The sequence below is a fragment of the Enhydra lutris genome, unplaced genomic scaffold (genome assembly GCF_002288905.1).
Source record: "Enhydra lutris kenyoni isolate GAN:26980312 unplaced genomic scaffold, ASM228890v2 scaffoldscaffold38, whole genome shotgun sequence".
NCBI classification, from domain to species: domain Eukaryota; kingdom Metazoa; phylum Chordata; class Mammalia; order Carnivora; family Mustelidae; genus Enhydra; species Enhydra lutris.
Window position 1 is genome coordinate 6524150 of NW_019154122.1, and position 9376 is coordinate 6533525.

A 9376-nucleotide genomic window follows, 5' to 3' on the forward strand; every position below is an offset into this window, starting at 1 on the left:
GGGGAAGAGAGAAAGAGAGAGGGAGGGAGGGGGCAGAGAGAGACAGAGGGGGCAGAGAGAGACAGAGACAGAAGGGGGAGGGAGGGGCGTCCGGCTGCGTGACTCTGGAGTTCACTGGACACCCTTCCCTGCCCTGGGTTGTAGTTTTCTCCTCTGTGGCATGGGGTGATGTTCACAGTGCTCACCCCCCAAGTCGCACACAAGCGACCCGCGGAAACACAGGATGCCTGGCACAGAGCGAGTGTCACGTGTTAGCTCCAATCATTGTCAGGAACTTGGACTTCATCCGAAGAGAGACGACTGAAGAGCATGGGTCTGAGACAGGAGGTGGGAGGCCCCTTGGAGCTCAGCCACCAGGTCCAGCTGAGCGAGGACGGTGGCCTGGACCCGTGGTGCCATGGACTTGGGGTGTCAGTGCTCCTTGGTGACAGGCGGGCCCTCGAGGGATCCTGGGGTGTGTAGGAGTGGCCAGAAAAGTGGTCTGTGGGTGGGTTTGGACCACCGGGGGTCCCCTTCGTTCATACCACCGCTGCCTCTTTGCAGCTGGTGCCCAGCCCTGTGGCTGGGGCTGACCTGTTCCCTAAAGCCCTGGGCGGAGGGAACCGGCATCCGCTTGTAGACTTTCTGGGAATTGGGGACCGCGCGGGTGGGTTCTCACCCCGGCTCACTCCCCATCCAGCAACGGCAGCATCCTCCAGCTCTGGGACCAGCTGACGAGGCCGACCCTCCCCGGTCAGGTGTCCCACCCCAGACCCCCCCCCCCCAGGAGGCCCTCAGACCTGCTGCTGTCCGGGGGTGTGTGCAGGGTGGGCGGGCGGAGAAGGGCTTCTGGAGGGGAGAGGGAGATGCGGGGCTTCCATACAGTATCGTATAGACCCATCTGCTTCCAGTTAGCAGCTCTGGGTGAGCCTAATTGGCAGATCAAACCATTCGATGTTCCATGTTAGATAAGTAGTCAGAAGAGCCCCTGCAGAGTCTGACACTCTCTGGACGGAGCCCAAGCCCTGCGTCTGACCACCGCAGGGCCCGGGGTGCTAATGCGAACCAGATCCTCTTGCACGGAAGCGGGAAGACATTAACAAGTGTCAAAGACCTTTGAAGCTCCGGCAGATGCGGCTCTGCCTCTGCCCCCTGCACCGACAAGGGGGGCCCGGCGCTCCCCACACGAGCTCCGACTTGAGGAGGAGGGGGGAGTGCTCTGGCGGGCGGCTTCCTGGTGGCGGTGGCTGTGGCTGGGACATCCAAGAGTCAGAGAGATTCTCGGCATGGTGGAGGGGGACCTCTGTCCTCGCTCCCTGGGGGACCCACGGGGGGGGGTGTCGCATGACACAAAGGCGTGGGCTCCAGCTGTGGGACTTTGGGCCCCCGCTCCTCCTCCCCAGGCACATTTCTCAGGCTCAGCGAGGTGCTGAGGGACGACTTTCCCATGTTGATCGACGCAAGTGTTCTGGGACGGGAATGAGCCACCACGACAATGGCGGTGGGTGCCATTAATGAGTGTGTCCCAAGAGCAGGGGTTGCGTCTAGCATCTTGCCCACATCATCCCATTTAATCTCATAGCCTCCCACTAGGGGGTTCTTATCCCCACTTTGCAGATGAGAGGACTGAGGCTCAGGGATGTCCTGGGTCCCTGTGGGGTGATGGATCTAGGTCTGACTAAATGAAAGGAGCACTGATCCTTCTAGTCACCAGGGTGGGGATACCCACGGAGTGGCCCTTCTAGCGATGCAGGGGCAACATGCAACGTGGTAAAGTCCCCACAGCAACAGCCACCACCGAGGAGACAGCAGACCATAGGGTGGGGAGGAGTGAGGGAGGGCAACACTTTCTGATCCTGTCAGCTGTTCACAATTTGTTTCATCCTTATGGCCACATTGTAACACACGTCATACTGTCATGATGTAGGTGGTGGCTGTTTAAACAGGGTAAGGGAGGCTACAACAACAGGCTACAACAAAGAGACCCCCCCAAAATGCTTAAACACAACAGAAGCTATTTCTCTTATAGGTAACAATGTGGAGGTGTGCAGTGGAGAACCGATGGGCGACTCTGCCACCATCTACATGTAGCATCTGTCTGGATCCAGAGTGGCTGCTCTAGCTCCCACCCTCACAGCTGCATCCCAGCCAGGGAGCAGGAGAGGAGGAAGGGCAGTACATGACAATTCCCTTTCAAGCACAACTTGGAAGGGACACACAGAATTTTCTCTCACATGCCATTGACTAGAGTTTATTCACCTAAGTACACCCAACTGCGAGGGAAGGTGGGAATGTAATATTTAGTGGGCATCTGTGGTGGACATTATAATGTGTCACCCAGATTCCCCTTAAGGACTGAAGAACTTCTTTCTGCAGCTGCTGGGAGGGCTGCCGGCCGATAGTCAGCCCTCTCCAGAATGGTTCCGGGCTGGAGAGCTGCCTCCGCACGGAGCAGCTTGCATGCCGGGACTAGATGCTGTGGGAATACCAAGGAACATCAAGGCCAAGTCTCCTAGGTACAATGCAGGACCGCTGTGAAGAGGTCCTCGTGGGGGTCTGCCGAGACCTTTGTTGAGCCAGCATTGCAGCCTGGTCTTTCCTTGGGCGCAACCCCACTCCTTTGTCCAATAAACCTGCCCTCTTATGTGCATCTCAGGCTCTGCTTCTGGGGAGAAGAATCTGGAAGGGCATCCATCAAGTACCTTAAGGGAAGAAGGGAGAATGGCCACAGATAGGCAGTAGCAACCAGCTTAGGGCTTCATAGCGGGGTAATGAGATGTGCCGCGCTGTCGTCACAAGGCCACTTATTGTGATGGTGCTGGTTATGGCCATGATAGGAGTAGAAAGCCATGATCATTCAAGGTTGGTATTCGCTCCCCTGGCATAGGCTTACCAGCCCACTGAACCCGAACCGAGTAGCTGTTCACTCTGAGCCCTTGTCTCATGAGCAGGCTCCGGGGGTCTGGTCTCTCTCCATCTGAACCACTGTCACCTGCTTTCTAGTTATTCAGACTCCTAGTTCTTCCTCCTTGTGGTCAGCCTGACACCTGCACTGGAGAGGTTCTGTCTTCTTCTACTCTTCAGTACCAGTGCTAAGCTTTTCCAGTTCTCCCAGCTCCATTTTCTTTCCCATTAATCAGGCCATCTGGCCCTCCCTGGGTGGGGGTGGGGGGCAGAGTCTCAGCCCTCTCACTTCTCCAGCTATATTTCTGGGTTCAATGTCACCTGCAGGGGGCTCCCTCAGCTCCATGGTGCAACCCAACTCAGGTCTACTCAGCAATGATGGTGGGAAGGTGTGGATGGTGATGAGGATGAAGATGACTATCATGATGGTGTTTATGCTGGGGGTGAAGGTGGTGGTGGCAGTGATGGCTGCGTTGACAGTGTTTATGTTGGTGGTCGTGCTATTGGTAGTGATGGTGGTGGGCTGGTTGTGTTGGTGATGTTGGTGATGGTGGTGGTGATGGTTGTATTGGTGTTGGTGATGGTGAGGAGTTGGTTGTGTTGGTGATGGTGGTCGTGGTTGTATTGGTGTTGTGGTGATGGTGATGGGTTGGTTGTGTTGGTGACGTTGATATTGGTGATAGTAGTGGTGGTGGTTTTATTGGTATTGGTGATGGTGATGGTGATGGGCTGCTTGTATTGGTGATGGTGGGTGGTGGTGGTGATTGTTTTGGTCTTGGTGACGGTGATGGGCTGGGTGTGTTGGTGATGTTGGTGATGGTGGTAGTGATGGGTTAGCTGAATTGGTGATGTCAGTGATTATCCTGGTGATGTTGGTGATGGTGGCGGTGGTGGTGGTGGTGGTGGTGACAGTGAAGACCATGTTAATGCTGATCCTTTTCTTTCTGGCTGAATGCCTTCATTAAGCCTCTGATTTAGGGGCCAAAGTCCAAGGTCACTTCTTTGTTTTTGCTTATACCAGCAGGGTGTAGACTTCGCTCTTTGTCAGATCTGGGTCATTAGAAGATCCATCCAGATTCTGGCTGGGGCGAAGACCATGGATGGTGTAGAATGGGGGTGAACTCTGGTGGACAAAGCTATGTTCCTTTTCAGTCCTCACCTCAATCTTCTTCTGTGGAAAAGGGTGGGCAGGCCTGACCAAGTCCCTGACCCCTGTCACCATAGTCCTTGGGGCAGACCTTGGGCTCACGGCACAGAGAGAGAGAGAGCACTGGAAGAGGAGCCTGGAGACTGTGTCCTGGTTCTGATTCCCTGAATGACTGGCAGATCCCTTTGCCGTTCTGTGCCTGTTTCCCCACTTAGGTAATGAGGGGATGGGACAAGAGCTGAAGGTTTAAGTTGTTTCTTACAGTGGCACAGGACTGCCTCTGGGGCAACAGTGACCCAGGAAGTCCACATTGGGGTCCCTTGGTAACCCCGCCTGGCCTCGCCATCAGCTTGCCTGGCTGGGTCTCTGTCCTGGTGCAGTTTGATCACATGGGGACCATGTGAGAGAGAGCGAGTGGTTTGGTATAGCTGGTTCCTTTAGGGCTGAGGGTGATTTCATTCATGCCTTCCCCTATGAGTGTGTGTGTTGTGTGTCTGTGTGTGTGTGCGTGTGTGTGTGTCTACCTTCAGAATATGATCTTGTCTCTCCCCTGGATTTCTGGGCGGCCCCTCACCGGTCTCCTTTTACCTGTGTTTCTACCTGTGTTCCCTCTGCAGTCTGTTAAGCACACAGTATCAAAGTGCCCTTTGAAACCTAAGTTAGACCTTGCCCTTGCCCTGCTCAGAATGGCTCCCCATCCCATCAGGGTGGAAGCCAGAGTCCTGATGAGGGCCCACAAGACTCTACCTGCTCCCCCTGCTCTCACTCCATCCTGTTCTCCCCTCTGCTCACTCTGCTCTGGTCACACTGGCCCCCTTGATGTTTCTTGAGCACATTAACCACACATGCTCTCCCACCTCAGGGCCTTTGCACATGCTAGGTCCTCAGTCTGGAAGGCACGTCTGCCTGGCTGGTTCCTTCACCTCCCTCGGGTCCCTGCTCCAACAGGCCCTTCTCAGTTGCACTGCCCTGAGCCTCCTCCTGTGTAGGGTCACAGCCATACCCCATATACGTGCTCCCAGTCCTGCCCCCATGCTCTGCTTTGCTCTACTATCTGTATCACCATGGGGCATGTCTTTCACTGATTCATCTTGCATGTTTGTCTCCCAGTAGAAGAGAGTTTCATTGGTTTACTTCTCTGCTGTATCCGCAGCACGTGGGACTGTGCTGGGTATACAGCAGGTGCTTAATAACTACTTGCTAATGAACTTCTCTGTGTTTGCATACCTGTGTGGCAGTGGGGCATCAATACCACTGAATGGATTCAAAGAAGCAAGCACGGCCCTGGCCTGGGTCTGGCACAGGGGGCCAGGGAGGGGGGCTTGGACTTGGGGAGAGGGTCCCAGCCCTGAGTCCTGGTGCAGCCACTTGGGGTACTGTGCAGGTGGGTAGCTCCTGCAGCTCCCGTGGCTTGCTTTCCTGGTCTGCAAGTGGGATAGAAGGGTACACATGCGGGGAGACAACCCCACACTCCCTGATAACCAGTAGCTACCGTGATCTGACCACCGATGTTCAGAATCCCTGAGCCCCTGAGAGTCCGTGACATTGACCACTTCATAGGAGGCTGCCGTGGACAGGGATATGGGTTGCCCTAGGGCTTGGCTTAGAAACCTACTCAAGGCCACCGTGTCTCTAGGCCCTCTGCAACGTGAGGCTCATTAAAGTCCTCTGGTCTGGGAGGGAGACTGGCCAGACCCTTCCAGGGCCTCATGCAGCCATGGCTGCCAGGGATGCGGAAAGAGCTGCCCGTCCCCAGAATGGATGATTCTGAGCCCAAAGGAAGGAGGGGGCCAGTCATGTGGAAAGCAAGAGCTCTGGGCTGGGAGTCAGAGGAACTGGACCAATTCCCAGCTGGCCATTGGTTCCCGTGACCTTGGGAACCACTCCACCATATGGTCCCCTGCCGAGTGGGGGACCACATTGCCTCCTGCACTGGGCCAGGGTCCTGGGCCATGGGATGTGGCCTGGTCTTCTTCATATCTCTCGTCCCTCCACGGTTTCCTGTCTGGGCCCCCCACCTCAGCGGCTCCTTTCACAGGGGTCAAGTGTGTGTGCACCATTTGGGTGAGACCACTGTCGGCCTTCCTGGCGAGGGCAGGGCCCAGTGTGTCCCCCGCTGCCTCACCCCAGCCTGCTGGCTTCATCACACAGCTCCCCCAAAGGAATCTGTTGAACCCAGTATTAAGATGGGAGACAAAACGAGGAATTTGAGAAAGCACTCCATTGGTGAAATTGTCTAGGGGCGCCTGGGTGGCTTAGGCGTTAAATGTCTAACTTCACCTCAGGTCATGATCGCAGTGTCATGGGATCGAGCCCCACATTGGGTCCCTACTCGTCAGGAAGCCTGCTTCTCCCTCTCCCTCTTCCCCTGCTTGTGTTCCCTCTCTCTCTCTCTCTCTGTGTGTGTGTAAAATAAAAAAAAAAAAGAAAAGAAAAGAAAGAAAGTGCCGTGCCTTTCTTCCCAGGATAACCAGTGATCTCATGACTCCCTGACTTGGGGCCCCAGTTTCCCCATTCATAAAAGTGGAGGGGTGCCCAGCTTGGGTAAGAACCTTCCCGGGAGGTTCTGATGATGAGCCTTATTCTAGACCTTGGTATCGGGATGTCCCCTCAACCCCAGCTTGTTCTCAGGATCGTGACCCTGACCCAGGTCCTTCCGGAAAGCCAGCTGAGGGCCGGCCAGCCCGAGGCCCTCTGAAGGACAGTTCCGGAAGCCGACAGCAGATGGTGCTGTTGACCCCAGTCCTGGGCAAAGGGAGGCCTCGCAGCAGCTGCTGGTCTCTGGGGCTCCAGGAAGCCTGGCTCCCTGGCCTGGCAGGGTTTGGGGTCTCCTCTCGTCAGAGTCCAGCCCAGACTCTGGGCACACCCTCTGTGGCCCATCACCACGCTGGGGAAGGCCCTTATGGGACACACAGCTGAGTGGGGAACATGGTTGTGCAGACGCGCACGTGGGAACACGTCCGCAGGGGTACATGGAGGGCACACGTCTGCTCACCTCTACCTGTGTGGTGCCGAATGCGTTCACGAATCACGGGTGTGCTTCCCCGTAACCGACGTGCACAAGTGTCTGCCGGGCTGGCGGTGTGTGAGGGAGAGGAGGCCTCGAAGGAAGGCCCCGGTGTTGTGCGTTCCTACGGATGAGCTTGCGTGTGTGGACGCTCACGCCTGTGGTCCATGTGTGAGTGCACCTGTGAGAGGTGTGGTGTGCGGGCGTGGGCACACAGGTGTGTCTGCGTGTGCATACATGTGAGTGGGTGTTGTATGTGCGTGAGCACTCCAGCGTTGCATCTCCCCGGGCACAGCTCTGCAGTGTGTGTGTGCACGTGTGTGTCCGCAGCTGCCCATGCACGCACCTGTGTGCACGTGTGCGAGTGTGGGGGCCACAAGCCCCAGGCTGGGCTGAGGGACGAGCAGCCCGGGAAGGAGTGATCCGGGGTCTGAGCCACGCAGAGGGTGTGGACGGACAGGCTGGAAGGACAAATGAGCCTCTTGTTGGGAGAGAGGGGCTGAGGCAGGCGGACCCAGCCCCTGAGACCCTGGCCCAGACCTGGCGGGACAGAACAGTTATGTAGAGCCGGGATGCGGGGCAGAGCTGGCATATTGTCCTTCTGAGTTGAGGGGAAGTGCGCTCTGTCCGAGCCTGGCCTTGGACTCCTGCTCTCACCTGCCCACCTCCCAGAGCCCGCCTCTTCCAGGTGAGGACACGGAGGCTCAGGGCGGCCAAGGCACTTCCTGGAAGCAGACGGTGAGGAAGGGGTGCAGCTGGGTCTGGAACAAAGGTCTGGCACTGAAACTCGTCATGAGATCACCTCCGCCCCAAGCAAGCGTGGCCAGCAGGCCGTGATGCCCCGGAGTGTCCAGCCCGAGGCAGGGGTTGGCGAGGAGGGCAGGTGTCAGGGCAAAGGGGGATGAGGGGATGAGGTAGAGGAGACAGCGGCCTCCAGTGGCATGGAAAGGCAGCGTGCGGGGCAGCGGAAGGATCCCAGCTCTGTGGCAAGCCCGCCCCCAAGCCCCTGTCCTCCACCATGGGGCAGCCTCCCGGAGCCTCAGTTTCCCTGTGTGCTGAGCCCTGATCTCACGCGGGAAACTTGATTGGGCACGGCCCACCTCCGTTCTTCAACAGGTGTTTATTAAACACCTACTATGCGCCAGGCACGATTCTGGATGCTGGAGATATAGAAGGGAGCAGGACACACACGTTCCCTGCACACAGGAGCCGACATTCCAGTACGCAGGAGAGACAGCAAAGAGAAATGAGAAAGCATGAACGAGACATGTCAGGCAGAGGTGAGCACTGGGATTATGACAGTGGCGGGGTCAGGGCGGGGTCTCAGGGGGCGGCCAGGGCCTGGGAATGGGGCAGTGGGAGCAGCCAGTGCCCCAGGAGGGCCGAGGGGCAGGGCCTCCCAGGCCACACCGAGCCTGGGGATTTTATCCCCAGGTCACAGGGGAAGCCACAGGAAGGTCTAAGCAGGCAGAGCCCTGACAGCAAACCTACGAGGAGAGTCCCCCTGAAGGCAGGAGCTCCCTGAAAACCCGCTGGGCCTTGGATGTAGGAGACGGGGGCCGCTGGGCTCAGAAATCTGGATCCCGGACAAGCCTTCCCCTTGGTCTCTTCCTTCCGCTCGGGACCGTGTGTCCGGGGCTTCCAGCTCTTTCCTGGAGCTGGTTCTCCTAGGCCTGGTGTGTTTCCTTGGCCGCTGTGGATTCGGGGGCCGTACAGACCCTCCACCTGGCATAGACTTCCACCCTCGGCTCGGCTCCTGTTGGCAGGGCGAATGTGGCCACGTTACTTCCCTGCGAGCCTCAGTTTCCCTGTCTGTGCAGTGGGGATGATGATGCCTCTCGGAGCCCCAGACGGTGTGAGGATGATATGTGCTGACTCCCGGAGAGGGCTCCTGATGGTGCCAGGCCCGGCGTCGGGGCTCTGAAGCCCTCGCCATGGGCTATGGTGGTGATTCCTGCGACACCCGGATGGCCCGGGTGGGTTGCTTCTCTCTCCCAACTGCAGCGTCTCCCCCTGCACATCACACCTGTTTCGGGAAGGGAGAGGAGGCAGGCACCGGGTCAGCGCAGCAGAGACAGGGGTGCGGCAGGCCCCTCGGGCTCTCCCTCCAGCGGCCTCCCTCTCCCTCCAGTGTGCCCCAGGGAGTAGACGACTGGCAGATTCTCCGCTCTCTTCCCTGCTCTTGCGTGTTTAAAATGTATCTGCAGACTCACGCTGCGTCCCCGGCCCAGCCTCCCTCTCTCCCTGCCCGCGTCTCCGGGAACAGAGCTAAGTGCGTGCACAAGAGCTCGGGAAAGCACACGCTCCTGGCCCTTCCACGCCAGCGCCATCTGGGATGC